This window comes from Cherax quadricarinatus, chromosome 35, assembly GCF_038502225.1.
Source record: "Cherax quadricarinatus isolate ZL_2023a chromosome 35, ASM3850222v1, whole genome shotgun sequence".
In the NCBI taxonomy this organism is placed as follows: domain Eukaryota; kingdom Metazoa; phylum Arthropoda; class Malacostraca; order Decapoda; family Parastacidae; genus Cherax; species Cherax quadricarinatus.
Window position 1 is genome coordinate 2,815,519 of NC_091326.1, and position 21,658 is coordinate 2,837,176.

At 47.6% G+C, this 21,658-nt stretch overlaps 1 protein-coding gene across 3 annotated transcripts in view; it reads right to left on the reverse strand.

Moving 5' to 3' along the window:
• LOC128695207 (uncharacterized) overlaps positions 1-21,658 on the reverse strand; it is a 145,249-nt gene that overhangs the window by 46,709 nt on the left and 76,882 nt on the right. The window lies entirely within an intron of this gene.

A 21,658-nucleotide genomic window follows, 5' to 3' on the forward strand; every position in this document is an offset into this window, starting at 1 on the left:
GAAACACTGGCAGAGGATGACGCCACCTCCCTGAGGAGTGAAACACAGGCAGATGACACCACCTCCCTGAGGAGTGAAACACAGGCAGATGACGCCACCTCCCTGAGGAGTGAAACACAGGCAGATGACGCCACCTCCCTGAGGAGTGAAACACAGGCAGATGACGCCACCTCCCTGAGGAGTGAAACACAGGCAGATGACGCCACCTCCCTGAGGAGTGAAACACAGGCAGATGACGCCACCTCCCTGAGGAGTGAAACACAGGCAGATGACGCCACCTCCCTGAGGAGTGAAACACAGGCAGAAGATGACACCACCTCCCTGAGGAGTGAAACACAGGCAGAAGATGACACCACCTCCCTGAGGAGTGAAACACTGGCAGATGACGCCACCTCCCTGAGGAGTGAAACACTGGCAGAAGATGACGCCACCTCCCTGAGGAGTGAAACACTGGCAGAAGATGACGCCACCTCCCTGAGGAGTGAAACACTGGCAGAAGATGACACCACCTCCCTGAGGAGTGAAACACAGGCAGAAGATGACACCACCTCCCTGAGGAGTGAAACACAGGCAGAAGATGACACCACCTCCCTGAGGAGTGAAACACTGGCAGATGACGCCACCTCCCTGAGGAGTGAAACACTGGCAGAAGATGACGCCACCTCCCTGAGGAGTGAAACACTGGCAGAAGATGACGCCACCTCCCTGAGGAGTGAAACACTGGCAGAAGATGACACCACCTCCCTGAGGAGTGAAACACAGGCAGATGACGCCACCTCCCTGAGGAGTGAAACACTGGCAGATGACGCCACCTCCCTGAGGAGTGAAACACTGGCAGATGACGCCACCTCCCTGAGGAGTGAAACACTGGCAGAAGATGACGCCACCTCCCTGAGGAGTGAAACACTGGCAGAAGATGACACCACCTCCCTGAGGAGTGAAACACAGGCAGATGACGCCACCTCCCTGAGGAGTGAAACACTGGCAGATGACGCCACCTCCCTGAGGAGTGAAACACTGGCAGATGACGCCACCTCCCTGAGGAGTGAAACACTGGCAGAAGATGACGCCACCTCCCTGAGGAGTGAAACACAGGCAGATGACACCACCTCCCTGAGGAGTGAAACACTGGCAGAAGATGACACCACCTCCCTGAGGAGTGAAACACTGGCAGAAGATGACGCCACCTCCCTGAGGAGTGAAACACAGGCAGATGACACCACCTCCCTGAGGAGTGAAACACTGGCAGAAGATGACGCCACCTCCCTGAGGAGTGAAACACTGGCAGAAGATGACGCCACCTCCCTGAGGAGTGAAACACAGGCAGAAGATGACGCCACCTCCCTGAGGAGTGAAACACAGGCAGAAGATGACGCCACCTCCCTGAGGAGTGAAACACAGGCAGAAGATGACGCCACCTCCCTGAGGAGTGAAACACAGGCAGAAGATGACGCCACCTCCCTGAGGAGTGAAACACAGGCAGAAGATGACGCCACCTCCCTGAGGAGTGAAACACTGGCAGAAGATGACGCCACCTCCCTGAGGAGTGAAACACTGGCAGATGACACCACCTCCCTGAGGAGTGAAACACTGGCAGAGGATGACACCACCTCCCTGAGGAGTGAAACACAGGCAGATGACGCCACCTCCCTGAGGAGTGAAACACAGGCAGAAGATGACGCCACCTCCCTGAGGAGTGAAACACAGGCGGAAGATGACGCCACCTCCCTGAGGAGTGAAACACAGGCAGATGACGCCACCTCCCTGAGGAGTGAAACACAGGCAGAGGATGACACCACCTCCCTGAGGAGTGAAACACAGGCAGAAGATGACGCCACCTCCCTGAGGAGTGAAACACAGGCAGAAGATGACGCCACCTCCCTGAGGAGTGAAACAAGCAGAGGATGACACCACCTCCCTGAGGAGTGAAACACAGGCAGAGGATGACACCACCTCCCTGAGGAGTGAAACACAGGCAGAGGATGACACCACCTCCCTGAGGAGTGAAACACAGGCAGAGGATGACGCCACCTCCCTGAGGAGTGAAACACAGGCAGAAGATGACGCCACCTCCCTGAGGAGTGAAACACAGGCAGAGGATGACACCACCTCCCTGAGGAGTGAAACACAGGCAGAGGATGACACCACCTTCATGAGGAGTGAAACACAGGCAGAGGATGACACCACCTCCCTGAGGAGTGAAACACAGGCAGAAGATGACGCCACCTCCCTCCCTGAGGAGTGAAACACAGGCAGAAGATAACGCCACCTCCCTGAGGAGTGAAACACAGGCAGAGGATGACACCACCTCCCTGAGGAGTGAAACACAGGCAGAAGATGACACCACCTCCCTGAGGAGTGAAACACTGGCAGAGGATGACACCACCTCCCTGAGGAGTGAAACACTTGCAGAGGATGACACCACCTCCCTGAGGAGTGAAACACTGGCAGAAGATGCCGCCACCTCCCTGAGGAGTGAAAAACAAGCAGAGGATGGCACCACCTACCTGAGGAGTGAAACACTGGCAGAGGATGACGCCACCTCCCTGAGGAGTGAAACACTGGCAGAGGATGACACCACCTCCCTGAGGAGTGAAACACTGGCAGAGGATGACACCACCTCCCTGAGGAGTGAAACACTGGCAGAAGATGACACCACCTCCCTGAGGAGTGAAACACAAGCAGAGGATGACACCACCTCCCTGAGGAGTGAAACACTGGCAGAGGATGACGCCACCTCCCTGAGGAGTGAAACACTGGCAGAGGATGACACCACCTCCCTGAGGAGTGAAACACTGGCAGAAGATGACGCCACCTCCCTGAGGAGTGAAACACTGGCAGAGGATGACACCACCTCCCTGAGGAGTGAAACACAAGCAGAGGATGACACCACCTCCCTGAGGAGTGAAACACAAGCAGAGGATGACACCACCTCCCTGAGGAGTGAAACACAAGCAGAGGATGACACCACCTCCCTGAGGAGTGAAACACTGGCAGAGGATGACACCACCTCCCTGAGGAGTGAAACACTGGCAGAGGATGACACCACCTCCCTGAGGAGTGAAACACTGGCAGAGGATGACACCACCTCCCTGAGGAGTGAAACACTGGCAGAGGATGACACCACCTCTCTGAGGAGTGAAGCACTGGCAGAGGATGACACCACCTCTCTGAGGAGTGAAACACTGGCAGAGGATGACACCACCTCTCTGAGGAGTGAAACACTTGCAGAGGATGACACCACCTCTCTGAGGAGTGAAACACTTGCAGGGGATGACACCACCTCCCTGAGGAGTGAAACACTGGCAGAGGATGACACCACCTCCCTGAGGAGTGAAACACTGGCAGAAGATGACACCACCTCTATGAGGAGTGAAACACTGGCAGAGGATGTATTAAGCAGGTAAGGAAGCTGCGATGCTGCAACACTTCTGAGAGACAAGATTGAGGGTGGGCGTGTGGGGAAGGTGGGCGTGTGGGGGAAGGTGGGCGTGTGGAGGAAGGTGGGCCTGTGGAGGAAGGTGGGCGTGTGGAGGAAGGTGGGCGTGTGGAGGAACACTGACCTACATAACAAGTAATCTGGTTAACTTCCAATATACAAAACCCTCGTCCTCCATCAACACAACAGCCTCGTCTTAAACAATGAAAGTCTTGGAGTCAGACGGATCCTCGAGTGCGCAACTCCAGCACAAGGCCCACCAAGCAAAAGAAAAATAAACAGAAAAACTAGAGTGATTAACTCTCGGACGAGTACCCGAAACGAGTAGGGACACAGTAAAGGCTAAAACCAGTTTAAAGTTTACAAGTAAATCCAACAGCTAATCGCATTTGGAGCTGGAACTCAGATGTAAACTCGGCTAGTTGAACATACACAAAAATCAGATATAACCTTCCCTCTCCTATCTTGATAAAAAGACATGCCAGATTCCTCACTCACATCGCTCACAAAAAACAGGACTCATTCCAGCCTCCTCTTTGAACATCGAAATACAAATGTGTTTTTCAGAACTGGGTAGACTGATGCTTGAAATGTCTTCTTTAAGAAGGTAATTTTTAAGTAACATCGATAATTGTATTATTAGTTTACGCCGCAAATGTGTGTTTAATATTTATGTCGGAGACGACGAACATTGAAAAAGATTAATAGAAGAGACAAATATTTCAGAGGAAAGGAGACAGTAAGGAACAGACCGCCTTCCTCCTCCTCCTCCGGTCCGCTCCACACACACAAAGTGTCTAGGGGTGAGGCTGAGGTTAAGACCCGGCCTTGTCCTTTCTTAAACACGGGTCACTTTCTCCAATGACCGGACCCCACTTTTCACCCGGAAGCGCTGCCCCATGGCCTCTCCTCCTCCCCACCCACCACACCTTTCCTTCCACTCTAATCCTTCCTCTCATCTCTTCCCACACCACTCGGATATAACTTTTTACTTAACGACCATTCACAGCATCACAGACGGACAGTCCCCAAAATCTGTCCGAGTGGTGTGGGAAGAGATGAGAGGGAGGATTAGAGTGGAAGGAAAGGTGTGGTGGGTGAGGTGGGTGAAAAGTGGGGTCCGGTCATTGGAGAACAATATCTAATACTTAAGCAGAAATACCTATAAAACGTTACGTGTAATTATAATTTTGGTTTGTTAAGTACAGAGCCACTATCATAGACTTTATACTCTCGAAAAATGACTATCGATTTATTTCGGAAGAGCTCATAGTCGTTAGTGAATTTCAAGAAGAGACTGTATTTATTAAGAGGTTTCAATAACATACCAGGTCCATTAAGTGGCTGGCGCATACAATGAACGGAGTCTATAAGGACGGGAAGCATCTTGATCGAATTATATCACCTGGAAAGGTGCTAGCACGACCCTAATCGTAAACAGGTTCGTAGGAGGTTACGATCCTCTAAATCCAGCTGCATGAATGTGTGTCCTCACCCGTCACGCACTTCAACTGCTCCATATTTATATATGTTAAGATATAAAGTCTTCGAGTGTATGAAGACTGAGACACTTGTGTACCATTTGGGATTCTTTATTACCAACGACTCCCACATTTTGCGCTAGTCTCTTATTCATCTTCTCAGTTTTCTAAATTATTTACATCATAGCCTCTAGTATATATCGAAATGCGAAATACTCACTCAGACACACCATACCACGGGCGGGATTTGAACCCGTGGTCAGAGAGTCTCAAAACTCCAGACCGTCGCGTTAGCCACTGGACCAGCTTGCCACAATAACCTGGTCCAGTGGCTAACGCCACGGTCTGGAGTTTTGAGACTCTCTGACCGCGGGTTCAGATCCCGCCCGTGGTATGGTTTGTTTGCAATCGTGTCATTACGATTTCGTGACTCACTCAGACACATGGCTTGGAAGAAGCCAAATGTAGTAATTGGGCCTGAGCTCACCACACATGGCTGTGCTAGCAGCCTGTCAAGAAAAAAGTGCCATACATGTACAGTAGGAGTGACACCCTAAATGTATACGTAGGAGTGGCACCCTAAATGTATAAGTAGGAGTGGCACCCTAAACGTTTAAAGCGTCCTCAGCTTCTTGCTGGAAGGCATTACGCTCAAGCTGGCCTACACCTGCCAGGAACCACACACACACATCTCTACCCTCAGTGCAATGTTTGAAGACCTTGTTAATGAGACAAATTATCACGAATGGATAAAGTTAACAAGTTCCAGCGAGGTTGCACCACTGACTGCTGTCTTCGAACTCAGCGTCAGAACGTACAAGAATAAGAAAGTTTATACATTTACATAAATTATCATACATAGCAGCATGTGTGTAGATTACATAGGATAATCACCCAAAAAGTCAAAGTGACTTATTTTCCATGGGGATCCTTGGGAAATTCAGACATTGCAAAACGAAATACGAAAATAAACCGTAAATTTCGGGAATCAAGAGAAATATACAGCCAGTGTGGGGACTCCGGTCATGGACCGGGCCGCGGGGGTGTTGACCCCCGGAATGTCCTCCAGGTAGACTCCAGGTAGGTAGACTCTGGGTAAGCCTGTGGCTGGCTCGTCCCCTGGTAGCTCTGGGCTGGGTTCTACGCGATTACCTGGAGGTTACCTGGAGGTTATTCCGGGGATCAACGCCCCCGCGGCCCGGTCCATGACCAGGCCTCCCGATGGATCAGGGCCTGATCAACTAGGCTGTTACTGCTGGCCGCACGCAGTCCAACGTACGAGCCACAGCCCGGCTGATCCGGCACTGACTTTAGGTATCTGTCCAGCTCTCTCTTGAAGGCAGCCAGGGGTTTATTGGCAATTCCCCTAATGCTTGATGGGAGGCTGTTGAACAGTTTTGGGCCCCGGACACTTATGGTGTTTTCCCTTAGTGTACCAATGGCGCCTCTACTTTTTATTTTTTGCATCGCCTGCCCAGTCTTTTACTTTCGTAGGGAGTGATTTCTGTGTGCAGATTTGGGACCATTCCTTCCAAGATTTTCCAAGTGTACATTATGATATATCTCTCCCTCCTGCGTTCCAACGAGTACAAGTCAAGTGCTTCCAAGCGTTCCCAATAGTTAAGGTGCTTGACAGAACTTATACGCGCAGTAAAGGATCTCTGTACACTCTCTAGATCTGCGATTTCACCTGCTTTGAATGGAGATGTTAATGTACAGCAGTATTCTAGCCTAGAGAGAACAAGTGATTTGAAAAGGATCATCATGGGCTTGGCATCTCTCGTTTTGAAAGTTCTCATTATCCATCCTATCATTTTCTTTGCACGTGCGATCGTGGCACTGTTGTGATCCTTGAAAGTGAGATCCTCAGACATTACTACTCCCAGGTCCCTTACATTATTTTTCCGCTCTATTGTATGGCCGGAGTCAGTAGTATACTCTGTTCTAATTATTATCTCCTCCAGTTTTCCATAACGGAGTAGTTGGAATTTGTCCTCATTGAACATCATATTCTTTACCGTTGCCCACTGGAAAACTTTGTTTATATCTTCTTGGAGGTTAACCACGTCCTCAGCAGATGACAGCCTCATGCAGATCCTAGTATCATCCGCAAAGGATGATACGGTGCTGTGGTGTATATCTCTGTTTATGTCTGATATGAGGATAAGGAATAAGATGGGGGCGAGTACTGTGCCTTGTGGAACAGAGCTCTTCACTATGGCAGCCTCCGATTTAACTCTGTTGACCACTACTCTTTGTGTTCGATTTGTTAGGAAGTTGAAGATCCATCTCCCCACTTTCCCAGTTATTCCTTTAGCACGTATTTTATGGGCTATTACGCCATGATCGCATTTGTCAAATGCTTTTGCAAAGTCTGTGTATATTACACCTGCATTCTGATTTTCTTCCAGTGCATCCAAGGCCATGTCATAGTGATCCAGTAGTTGTGAGAGGCAGGAGCGACCTGCCCTGAACCCATGTTGCCCTGGATTGTGCAGATTTTGGGAATCCAGGTGATTTGCAATCCTGCTTCTTAGCACTCTTTCGAAGATTTTTATGATGTGGGACGTCAGAGCTATTGGTCTATAGTTCTTAGCTAATGCTTTGCTGCCACCTTTATGGAGTGGGGCTATATCCGTTGTTTTAAGTGACTGTGGAATTTCACCCATGTCCAAGCTCCTCCTCCATAGTGTACTTAGGGCACGCGAGAGGGGTTTCTTGCAGTTCTTAATGAAAACAGAGTTCCACGAGTCTGGGCCCGGGGCTGAGTTCATAGGCATGTTGTCAATGGCTTTTTCGAAATCTATCGGAGTTAGGGTAATGTCGGAAATCTGGCATACATTTATGGAGTTTTGAGGCTCATTCATGAAGAAATCATTTGGGTCGTCGATCCTCAGACCGATTAGTGGTTCACTAAACACAGAGTCGTACTGGGATTTCAATATTTCACTCATTTCTTTGTTGTCATCTGTGTAAGTCCCATCCTGTCTGAGTAAGGGCCCGATACTAGATGTGGTATTTGCCTTGTTTTTGGTATATGAAAAGAAATATTTTGAATTTCTTTCAATTTCACTAATAGCTTTAAGCTCCTCCTGCCTCTCCTGGTTCCTGTAAGAGTCATTTAGCTTAAGTTCGATAGTTTCCACTTCCCTGGTCAGCGCCTCCTTTTGTGTATCAGATATTCTAGCACTCCTGAGGAGCTCAGTGACTCTTCGTCGTCTTCTGTAGAGGGAGCGTCTTTTTCTCTCCAGTTTACTCCTGCTCTTCTTCTTTCTTAGGGGAATATGCCTAGAACATGCTTCGGCTACCAGGAAGTTGATCCTTTCAAGGCACTGGTTTGAATCCATGTCATTTAAGACATCTTCCCAACATGTTTCGTTTAGGACATGGTTTACCTGGTCCCAGTTGATGTTCTTGTTGTTGAAGTTGTATTTTGTGAAGACACCTTCACAGGTACATGCATTCTGCTGATCAGTACCCCTATGCATGTACGTCTGGACTTCGATTAGGTTGTGATCGGAATTAGTTGTTTTTGATATTCTTATGTCTCTTATCAGGTCCTCATTATTTGTGAAGATAAGGTCAAGTGTGTTTTCTAGTCTTGTTGGCTCCACTATCTGCTGGCTTAAGGTGTGTTTTTCGCAGAGACTTAGTAGCTCATGTGTGTGTGACCTTTCATCTGCGCTACCTCCGGGGATTGTTTCAGCTATAACATTATTTGCTACATTCTTCCATTTTGTATGCCTTAGGTTGAAATCACCAAGCAGTAAGATGTTTGGGGATGGAGCTGGAAGGTTTTCCAAACAGTAATCAATTTTCAGTAGCTGTTCCTTGAACTGTTGTGAGGTTGCATCTGGTGGCTTGTATACAACCACAATGACTAGGTTTTGGTTCTCGATCTTTATTGATAGAACTTCAACTACCTCATTTGTGGTGTTCAGCAACTCCATGCAGATAAGGGACTCTTTGACATACAGGCCAACCCCCCCTTGTTCCCTGTTTTCTCTGTCGCATCTAAAAAGGTTGTAACCACTTATCCATATTTCAATGTCAAAGTGATCTTTTGTGTGAGTCTCTGTGAAGGCTGCAAACATTGCATTAGACTCCTCTAGAAGTCCACTGATAAAAGGTATTTTGTTGTTGGTGGATGGCTTAAGGCCCTGTATATTAGCAAATATGAACGAGGTTGTATTCTGTGTTTGTTGGGGGGATTTTGTTATTGGCATCAATAGTTGTAATTCTGGAGGGCCATGGGTGGCTACTGGCTGCGCCTCCAGTCCAACAAGGCTCCAAGGTGGACTATTTTTGTTATTTCCTTCCATTTTCTTTTTTCGTTTCCTGCCACTAAAAAATCACCTGGAGTTGGGTTGTCGTAGCTACTATTGTTTGTCTTGTGGGGTCTGTGCCTCCTGGTCCCTTTTAGATCGTATGCAGGGCACTCGATGTTGTAACACTGCTTCTGGAGGACCGAGGAGTGGCACATTTTTGGGTGAAAGTGGTATGTTCTCACTGAGTTTTAATCCCTTGTGAGATAACAAATGTGAACTTACAATATCCTCGCTGTCCCCTGAGGGACTGACCACCTCAAAACTGCGTCTTCAAGGGTGGCTGACTGATTACATCGCCTTTACATCTCTACTGCTCCTTGTGCCTCCTCTGTACTCAACTGAAGAAGCCTACTGTGTAGGCGAAACGTTTCGGAATAAAGATAGATAACTGTCACACGTGTGTTTCACTTATCCAGTACTACCGACAAGTCGAGCTGTGACTCGACCCCTGCAACCACAACTAGGTGAGTACAGTATCCTCCCTTCACTACTCATCCTACATCCTGCCACCCTCAACAGTCAACTATTACACATGTAACTGCTGACTACTAGTTGAACAGGAGCGGCAGGTGCCAGATTAGCCCATACGTGTTTGCCTCGTCCAGGACTGAACTGAATCCTTTTGGTAGAGATGGTAGTGATGCTGGTGGCTAGTGGTGGAGATGGTGATGATGGTGGCTAGTGGAGATGGTGGTGGTGCTGGTGGATAGTGGAGGTGGTGGTGCTGGTGGATAGTGGAGACGGTGGTGGTGCTGGTGGCTAGTGGTGGAGATGGTGGTGGTGCTGGTGGATAGTGGAGATGGTGGTGGTGCTGGTGGCTAGTGGTGGAGATGGTGGTGGTGCTAGTGGCTAGTGGTGGAGATGGTGGAGTTTGGGCAAGAGAGAAAGTTTCTCACTGTCAAGACTGAATAACGGGCAAGCAGCTGTCTGATGGATCTTCATTGTCCTGAGAGGGCAATCCTCCCTCTCACTGTCCTGAGAGGACAATCCTCCCTCTCACTGTCCTGAGAGGACAATCCTCCCTCTCACTGTCCTGAGAGGACAATCCTCCCTCTCACTGTCCTGAGAGGGCAATCCTCCCTCTCACTGTCCTGAGAGGGCAATCCTCCCTCTCACTGTCCTGAGAGGGCAATCCTCCCTCTCACTGTCCTGAGAGGACAATCCTCCCTCTCACTGTCCTGAGAGGGCAATCCTCCCTCTCACTGTCCTGAGAGGGCAATCCTCCCTCTCACTGTCCTGAGAGGGCAATCCTCCCTCTCACTGTCCTGAGAGGGCAATCCTCCCTCTCACTGTCCTGAGAGGGCAATCCTCCCTCTCACTGTCCTGAGAGGGCAATCCTCCCTCTCACTGTCCTGAGAGGACAATCCTCCCTCTCACTGTCCTGAGAGGGCAATCCTCCCTCTCACTGTCCTGAGAGGACAATCCTCCCTCTCACTGTCCTGAGAGGACAATCCTCCCTCTCACTGTCCTGAGAGGACAATCCTCCCTCTCACTGTCCTGAGAGGACAATCCTCCCTCTCACTGTCCTGAGAGGACAATCCTCCCTCTCACTGTCCTGAGAGGACAATCCTCCCTCTCACTGTCCTGATAGGACAATCCTCCCTCTCACTGTCCTGAGAGGACAATCCTCCCTCTCACTGTCCTGAGAGGGCAATCCTCCCTCTCACTGTCCTGAGAGGACAATCCTCCCTCTCACTGTCCTGAGAGGACAATCCTCCCTCTCACTGTCCTGAGAGGACAATCCTCCCTCTCACTGTCCTGAGAGGGCAATCCTCCCTCTCACTGTCCTGAGAGGACAATCCTCCCTCTCACTGTCCTGAGAGGGCAATCCTCCCTCTCACTGTCCTGAGAGGACAATCCTCCCTCTCACTGTCCTGAGAGGACAATCCTCCCTCTCACTGTCCTGAGAGGTCAATCCTCCCTCTCACTGTCCTGAGAGGGCAATCCTCCCTCTCACTGTCCTGAGAGGGCAATCCTCCCTCTCACTGTCCTGAGAGGACAATCCTCCCTCTCACTGTCCTGAGAGGGCAATCCTCCCCCTATCCGGAGTGTATCGACCGCCCCTGCAAACCAGTCCCAGACCAGGCCTCCTGGTTGCTTACCTGATCGGTCAAGCTGTTAGGTATGCACCACAACCCGGCTGATCAGGGCTTCAGAGGCGAGAAATCCTTGGGAGGGGGGCAGAATCAAATGCCCCCAGTGGAAATAAGCCAGACATGGTGGCTTTAATGGATTATTTGGGTTACTAACGTCCTGCTTAGTATTCCGAATAAATTATCTACCATGCTTCTAGCAGAGATGTAAACAGGCAAGAGGAGTGGTCCAAGAAGCCAGAGGAGTGGTCCAAGAAGCCAGAGAAGTGGTCCAACAAACCAGAAGAGTGGTTCAACAAGCCAGAGGAGTGGTTCAACAAGCCAGGGGAGTGGTTTAACAAGCCAGGGGAGTGGTTCAACAAGCAAGTGGAGTGGTCCAACAAGCCAGTGGAGTGGTCCAAGAAGCCAGAGGAGTGGTCCAACAAGCTAGTGGAGTGGTCCAACAAGCTTCAAATATAATTTATCCTACGTTGTTAGACAGCAACCATCCAGGGAGGCACTACCCTCCTGTCATACGAGTGTGGAACACACACACACAGCCAAACACTACTAGCACCACTAACACACCACCAAGCACAAATAGCACCACTAACACACCACCAAACATTACTATCACCACCAAACACTACTAGCACCACTAATACACCACCAAACACTACTAGCACAACACCACCAAACACTACTAGCACCACTAACACCACCAAACACTACTAGCACCACTAACACCACCAAACTCTACTAGCACCACTAACACACCACCAAACACTACTAGCACCACTAACACACCACCAAACACTACTAGCACCACTAACACACCACCAAACACTACTAGCACCACTAACACCACCAAACACTATTAGCACCACTAATACACCAAACACCACTAACACCAAACACTACTAGCACCACTAGCACCACCAAACACTACTAGCACCATTAACACCACCAAACACTACTAGCACCACTGACACACCACCAAATACTACTAGCACCACTAATACACCACCAAACACTACTAGCACCACTAACACACCAAACACTACTAGCACCACTAACACACCACCAAACACTACTAGCACCACTAATACACCACCAAACACTACTAGCACCACTAACACCAAACACTACTAGCACCACTAACACCACCAAACACTACTAGCACCACTAATACACCACCAAACACTACTAGCACCACTAATACACCACCAAACACTACTAGCACCACTAACACCACCAAACACTACTAGCACCACTAACACCAAACACTACTAGCACCACTAACACCAACAAACACTACTAGCACCACTAACACCAAACACTACTAGCACCACTAACACCACCAAACACTACTAGCACCACTAACACCACCAAACACCACTAGCACCACTAACACCACCAAACACTACTAGCACACCACTAACACCACCAAACACTACTAGCACCACTAACACCACCAAACACTACTAGCACTAACACCAAACACTACTAGCACCACTAACACCACCAAACACTACTAGCGCCACTAGCACCACCAAACACTACTAGCACCACTAACACCACCAAACACTAACACTACTAGCACCACTAACACCACCAAACACTACTAGCACCACTAACACCACCAAACACTACTAACACTACTAGCACCACTAATACACCAAACACTACTAGCATCACTAACACCACCAAACACTACTAGCACCACTAACACCACCAAACACTACTAGCACCACTAACACCAAACACTAACACTACTAGCACCACTAATACACCACCAAACACTACTAGCACCACTAATATACCACCAAACACTACTAGCAACACTAACACCACCAAACACTTTTAGCACTACTAACACCACCAAACACTACTAGCACCACTAACACCATCAAACACTACTAGCACCACTAACACCACCAAACACTACTAACACTACTAGCACCACTAATACACCACCAAACACTAATAGCACCACTAATATACCACCAAACACTACTAGCACCACTAACACCACCAAACACTACTAGCACTACTAACACTACCAAACACTACTAGCACCACTAACACCACCAAACTACTAGCACCACTAACACCACCAAACACTACTAGCACCACTAACACCACCAAACACTAACACTACTAGCACCACTAATACACCACCAAACACTAATAGCACCACTAATATACCACCAAACACTACTAGCACCACTAACACCACCAAACACTACTAGCACTACTAACACTACCAAACACTACTAGCACCACTAACACCACCAAACACTACTAACACCACCAAACACTACTAGCACTACTAACACCACCAAACACTACTAGCACCACTAACACCACCAAACACTACTAGCACACCACTAACACTACCACCACTACTAACACTACCACCACTACTAACACTACCACCACTACTTTCACTACCACTACTCTCTCCTCGGCTCCTCCACTTTTTCTCCCAAAACTGTAAGCATTAACACTTTACTTTCTTCTGTACAATATTAACATTTCTCGTCACTGTTATGTACAAATCTTGTACATTGTACACACTGCATATATTTTTTTTATTATCACACTGGCCGATTCCCACCAAGGCAGGGTGGTCCGAAAAAGAAAAACTTTCACCATCATTCACTCCATCACTGTCTTGCCAGAAGGGTGCTTTACACTACAGTTTTTAAACTGCAACATTAACACCCCTCCTTCAGAGTGCAGACACTGTACTTCCCATCTCCAGGACTCAAGTCCGGCCTGCCGGTTTCCCTGAACCCCTTCATAAATGTTACTTTGCTCACACTCCAACAGCACGTCAAGTATTAAAAACCATTTGTCTCCATTCACTCCATTCACACTGCATATGCACTGTAAATGTATTTACAAGTTGTAGTTAGCGAGGTTTCTGGTATATTGACAACCTGGGTCATTTAAGCCTCTAGTTTACGTCTACCTGGAGTATTCCTGGAGAGGGTTTCAGGGGGTCAACGCCCCCGCGGCCCGGTCTGTGACCAGGCTTCATGGTGGACTTAACGTCAGCAACATTTTAGTCCCTAAAATAAAGTCAGAGTAACTAAGGTAGTAATCGTAACCATAGTTTTTAAACGCATGGACGCCAATGGAAGACCTCAGTCAAATGACCAAAAACTCCAGCTGCGGTTCATTATATGGCTAAGATCGCAACAGGAAACGCCTGTTCTTTCTCCTGACTAACCTAAAGTCATCGTAGATACACTGAGATATGCCTCTCTGTCCCTCAATCTATATAAATCGTGAGATACATTTTCCAGTCTGGATGTAATGATACAGTACATGTGTCTGTGTGTCTGTACTCGGTCAGTATCAGTTAAGACACAGTGTTTCCCCTTGTAGGAGGCCCCGAACTGTTGCTCACTAAAGGCATTACATACAAACAAAACAGTTGCAGTGTATATAATTATTTTCACAAACATTATATATATATATATATATATATATATATATATATATATATATATATATGCAAAACAACCACTCTGAAAGAATAGAGAAATTTCTCTATTCTTTCAGAGTGGTTGTTTTGCATATTCTGAAATCACCTGTTTACTGTGATCTTATTGCATATGTATATATATATATATATATATATATATATATATATATATATATATATATATATATATATATATATATATATATATAACCATCCCTTACCACCACCACGACTACTACCACCATCACGCCCACTACCATCACCATCACGACCACCATCACCATCACGACCACCACCACCACCCATCACCATCACGACCACCACCACCCATCACCTCCCACACCACCCATCACTCTCACCATGACTGGTCAACACAGTAGAACCAGTTCGCTAAAGTAATATTCACCTGAGACCTACAGCTGGTCTCACTATTATGCTCAAGAGTGCAACTTGCACTTTTGGGTGAGGTCTGAGCAGACTGCACTCACCCTTCATGGTCACTCTGGACGAGGCTCTCATCTTAATGACTCCGGAGGGTTTATAACCCAGGATAACCCGAGGGTTAATAACCCAGGATAACCCGGGATAACCCGAGGGTTAATAACCCAGGATAACCCGAGGGTTAATAACCCAGGATAACCCGGGATAACCCGAGGGTTAATAACCCAGGATAACCCGAGAGTTAATAACCCAGGATAACCCGGGGGTTAATAACCCAGGATAACCCGGGATAACCCAAAAGTTAACAACCCCGGATAACCCAAGAATGCGAAGAAATATTGCAATGACCTCGTCTTCCCCAGGATGCGACCCACAACGGTTGATTAGCTTCTTAGGCAACTATTTACTGCTAGGTGAACAGGAGCAGCAGGCGTAAGGAGACTTGCTCAAACTTCAACAACACAGTTATACAAACCACTTGTTTCTACCTATTGGATGTCCAAGCCCCTAGCACTCAAAACTTCCCTCCAACTATTTCCTGTGACGAGGAGGGTAGGAGTCGTCCCAGGCCGCGTTGTTGGAGTGTCAGCATGGTAACATGTACGAAGGGGTTCAGGGAAACCGGTTATCCCGACTTGAGTCCTGGAGGTGGGTACTGCAGCGCCTGCACTCTGGAGGGGGGGAGGGGTGACGATCTGGCGGAGCAGAGGGCCATCTGAACTGTAATGCCAGCACACTTCTGGCAAGACAGTGATTGAATGAGTGACGGTGAGTGTGTTTCCTTTTTTTCTCAGGGTCACCCTACCTCGGAAGGAGACGATCGTAGGTTGAAAAATAAAAATATGTAAAAACTCCTGATGTCTTTACGAGATATCTCACTTGTAAGAAGGAGCACTGAAGCAGGCCTACTGGCCCATGGTAAGCAAGTCCAAGTTACCTACCGGCCTAAGATACCGGCTAAGCCAGCCGGTTGCAAGTCACATCCACTTAAGAAAGCTGGAACACTGCATCAGACCCACTAACGAATGCCAGTCAGGTTCAACTCATACTAAACGGAAATAAGCCACGCTGCATGGCTTCCCTGGGTTATTAACCCATCGAGTTAATCTGAAGAAAGTCCCCTTCTTGTAACAGAAAATACCGTGATTTTTTCTTTACATTATTTTCCCTGGAAACTATGATGACCTGTAACCTGGGGAGTGTGGCGGCGTCAGGGGAAACTTGGGCAGAAACACCAGCTCTTAAGTCACTACCCACGAGGAGGTAACAGATAAGTTAGTTGAACCAAGATGATGAATTTAGACACATGTGCAACACCTGGGTATCTTTATTGTAGACGTTAGGTTATTTAGTGGCTTTATCTATACGAATTCAAGGACATAATGGGAAGGTAGAAGAGTAAAAGGACACAAGTGCAACTAATGCGACATTTATTGTGGCAACGTTTCGCTCTCCAGGAGCTTTATCAAGCCATTACATATATATATGGTAATGGCTTGATAAAGCTCCTGGAGAGCGAAACGTTGCCACAATAAATGTCACATTAGTTGCACTTGTGTCCTTTTACTTTACATATTGTCGGTAATTCTACCAACTTTATTACAAGGTAGAAGAGGCAAATCAAGTTAGGACTGTCATCTCACAACACTACAATCACAGGACTCACGAAATCAGGTATTCTTTTACGAAATTTATCTTGAATAATTTTCAAGCTGTAAGTCTCGTGTGTATCAGGTGAGCTGGTGCCCCACACAGATCATCTCGAGTTACGTGGGTATAAAAATCGAGTACGTGTCTACAAGTATGAAATATAGCCAAAACTTAGTTTTGGTTATAATACAAGTCTGAATCATATCTAGTAAACCAGCACTTCGGAACTGTTCCTGTCGGGTTAGGTCTTCCACCCACACATCATCCAGACCTCTTCCATTTCCCCAGGTTTTAGAAACTGCCGCCAACGAACGAGGTCCTTTCAGTAATACCATGAATTATTCATCATTGCCTTGATCGCCATTGTGCTGTTCCAGACTTTCGCTACCTTTCTCCCCACCGTAGAAACTTCAAAGGATCCTTCACTAACAAGTATTGTTTGCGACTCGTGGCTGAATTAATGTGTTGTCAGCCCCCCGTGGCTCGTCACGGGAACAATGGTGTATTAGAGACGACCTCAGCTAGCGGCGTTGATCCGTCATGACTCCAGGCGACAGGGGGACCACCACTGTCATCACCTGATGACCTAATATACTCTACAACCTTCGTTTTCTCTTGATGATGACCAGTTTTGGTCTCTCACAAAGCCAAAAATTCAGCAGGGCAATTACACTGACATATACACACGCATGCGTGCGATTTTCCCCAAAACCAGGAGCTGGAACACGACCCGTTTTTCCCTTGCAAGAAATCTCGAGTCTCCTTTTCATACTTGCAGTATTTGAGTATCTTTGCCGAAACTTGTCGCCTTCGCAGTAGACTTCAGTTCAATACAGAGGTGTTTTAAGTACTGGATATGGTGGGGAAGTGAGGAGGTAATTTTGAGGTCGTCCCTCAGCCTTGATAGAAGGTAGTCAGTCCCTCAGCCTTGATAGAAGGTAGTCAGTCCCTCAGCCTTGATAGAAGGTAGTCAGTCCCTCAGCCTTGATAGAAGGTAGTCAGTCCCTCAGCCTTGATAAAAGGTAGTCAGTCCCTCAGCCTTGATAGAAGGTAGTCAGTCCCTCAGCCTTGATAGAAGGTAGTCAGTCCCTCAGCCTTGATAGAAGGTAGTCAGTCCCTCAGCCTTGATAGAAGGTAGTCAGTCCCTCAGTCTTGATGGAAGGTAGTCAGTCCCTCAGCCTTGATAGAAGGTAGTCAGTCCCTCAGCCTTGATAGAAGGTAGTCAGTCCCTCAGCCTCGATAGAAGGTAGTCAGTCCCTCAGCCTCGATAGAAGGTAGTCAGTCCCTCAGCCTTGATAGAAGGTAGTCAGTCCCTCAGCCTTGATAGAAGGTAGTCAGTTCCTCAGCCTTGATAGAAGGTAGTCAGTCCCTCAGTCATGATAGAAGGTAGTCAGTCCCTCAGTCTTGATAGAAGGTAGTCAGTCCCTCAGCCTTGATAGAAGGTAGTCAGTCCCTCAGTCTTGATGGAAGGTAGTCAGTCCCTCAGCCTTGATGGAAGGTAGTCAGTCCCTCAGCCTTGATGGAAGGTAGTCAGTCCCTCAGCCTTGATGGAAGGTAGTCAGTCCCTCAGCCTTGATAGAAGGTAGTCAGTCCCTCAGTCTTGATAGAAGATAATCAGTCCCTCAGTCTTGATAGAAGGTAGTCAGTCCCTCAGTCTTGATAGAAGGTAGTCAGTCCCTCAGTCTTGATAGAAGGTAGTCAGTCCCTCAGTCTTGATAGAAGGTAGTCAGTCCCTCAGCCTTGATAAAAGGTAGTCAGTCCCTCAGCCTTGATAGAAGGTAGTCAGTCCCTCAGTCTTGATAGAAGGTAGTCAGTCCCTCAGTCTTGATAGAAGGTAGTCAGTCCCTCAGTCTTGATAGAAGGTAGTCAGTCCCTCAGCCTTGATAGAAGGTAGTCAGTCCCTCAGTCTTGATAGAAGGTAGTCAGTCCCTCAGTCTTGATAGAAGGTAGTCAGTCCCTCAGTCTTGATAGAAGGTAGTCAGTCCCTCAGCCTTGATAGAAGGTAGTCAGTCCCTCAGTCTTGATAGAAGGTAGTCAGTCCCTCAGTCTTGATAGAAGGTAGTCAGTCCCTCAGTCTTGATAGAAGGTAGTCAGTCCCTCAGTCTTGATAGAAGGTAGTCAGTCCCTCAGCCTTAATAAAAGGTAGTCAGTCCCTCAGCCTTAATAAAAGGTAGTCAGTCCCTCAGCCTTAATAAAAGGTAGTCAGTTCCTCAGCCTTGATAAAAGGTAGTCAGTCCCTCAGCCTTAATAAAAGGTAGTCAGTTCCTCAGCCTTGATAAAAGGTAGTCAGTCCCTCAGCCTTAATAAAAAGGTAGTCAGTCCCTCAGCCTTGATAAAAGGTAGTCAGTCCCTCAGCCTTGATAAAAGGTAGTCAGTCCCTCAGCCTTGATGAAAGGTAGTCAGTCCTTCAGCCTTGATAAAAGGTAGTCATCCCCTCAGCCTTGATAAAAGGTAGTCAGTCCCTCAGCCTTGATAAAAGGTAGTCAGTCCCTCAGCCTTGATAGAAGGTAGTCAGTCCCTCAGTCTTGATAGAAGGTAGTCAGTCCCTCAGTCTTGATAGAAGGTAGTCAGTCCCTCAGCCTTGATAAAAGGTAGTCCCTCAGCCTTGATAAAAGGTAGTCAGTCCCTCAGCCTTGATGAAAGGTAGTCAGTCCCTCAGCCTTGACAGGTGTTCCCATAATACTCGTTGCAAGGGAAACAGAAACGTCGCTAAACAAGGTTAAATTACAACGACGTGTCGTTGTGTAAAAGTTTCTGAAGTCATATCTCCTTCGCGAGGTACAGGAGCTTAGAACCCGTCTGCTGACATCTATGTCCAGGAAAATTAAACACACACACACACACACACACACACACACACACACACACACACACACACACACACACACACACACACACACACACACACACACAGGGAGATTGCCTGAGGCATGGAAGACAGCAAATGTAGTCCCAATCTTTAAAAAAGGAGACAGACATGAAGCATTAAACTACAGACCAGTGTCACTGACATGTATAGTATGCAAAATCATGGAGAAGATTATCAGGAGAAGAGTGGTGGAACACCTAGAAAGGAATGATCTCATCAACAGCAGCCAGCATGGTTTCAGGGACGGGAAATCCTGTGTCACAAACCTACTGGAGTTCTATGACATGGTGACAGCAGTAAGACAAGAGAGAGAGGGGTGGGTGGATTGCATTTTCTTGGACTGCAAGAAGGCGTTTGACACAGTTCCACACAAGAGATTGGTGCAAAAACTGGAGGACCAAGCAGGGATAACAGGGAAGGCACTACAATGGATCAGGGAATACTTGTCAGGAAGACAGCAGCGAGTCATGGTACGTGGCGAGGTGTCAGAGTGGGCACCTGTGACCAGCGGGGTCCCGCAGGGGTCAGTCCTAGGACCAGTGCTGTTTCTGGTATTTGTGAACGACATGACGGAAGGAATAGACTCTGAGGTGTCCCTGTTTGCAGATGACGTGAAGTTGATGAGAAGAATACACTCGATCGAAGACCAGGCAGAACTACAAAGGGATCTGGACAGGCTGCAGAACTGGTCCAGCAATTGGCTCCTGGAGTTCAATCCCACCAAGTGCAAAGTCATGAAGATTGGGGAAGGGCAAAGAAGGCCGCAAACGGAGTACAGTCTAGGGGGTCAGAGACTACAAACCTCACTCAAGGAAAAAGATCTTGGGGTGAGTATAACACCAGGCACATCTCCTGAAGCGCACATCAACCAAATAACTGCTGCAGCATATGGGCGCCTAGCAAACCTCAGAACAGCATTCCGACATCTTAATAAGGAATCGTTCAGGACCCTGTACACCGTATACGTTAGGCCCATATTGGAGTATGCGGCACCAGTTTGGAACCCACACCTAGCCAAGCACGTAAAGAAACTAGAGAAAGTGCAAAGGTTTGCAACAAGACTAGTCCCAGAGCTAAGAGGTATGTCCTACGAGGAGAGGTTAAGGGAAATCAACCTGACGACACTGGAGGACAGGAGAGATAGGGGGGACATGATAACGACATACAAAATACTGAGAGGAATTGACAAGGTGGACAAAAACAGGATGTTCCAGAGATTGGTCACAGTAACAAGGGGACACAGTTGGAAGCTAAAGACACAGATGAATCACAGGGATGTTAGGAAGTATTTCTTCAGCCACATAGTCAGTAAGTGGAATAGTTTGGGAAGCGATGTAGTGGAGGCAGGATCCATACATAGCTTTAAGCAGAGGTACGATAAAGCTCACGGCTCAGGGAGAGTGACCTAGTAGCGATCAGTGAAGAGGCGGGGCCAGGAGCTCGGACTCGACCCCCGCAACCTCAACTAGGTGAGTACAACTAGGTGAGTACACACACCGTAAACTAAAAAAAAATTCAAAATACATTATCTTAACAAACAAATTTCTTTCGTACGAAATATTTAGAATGACGAGAGTGAAGCCGACGTGGGGAGACGATGAGACATGTTTCTCAACACCTGCTGTCTCTGTTCACCTAGTAAATAGGTACCTGGGCGTCTGCAGTTGTGGGTAGCATCCTGGGGGAGAGGACCAATGTAAAAAGACTTAGTGTTTGGATATATTGAATCACCCTGGGTTAACCTCCGGGGTAAATAATCCCCAGTACAAGTATTAAACTTGATAAATTTCCAATTTACGGGGAGAAATATACACACATACGGACGGAAAGGAGACCACAAATATTTATATTGTAATAGACGATTTTTTTCAGTATTTGTGTG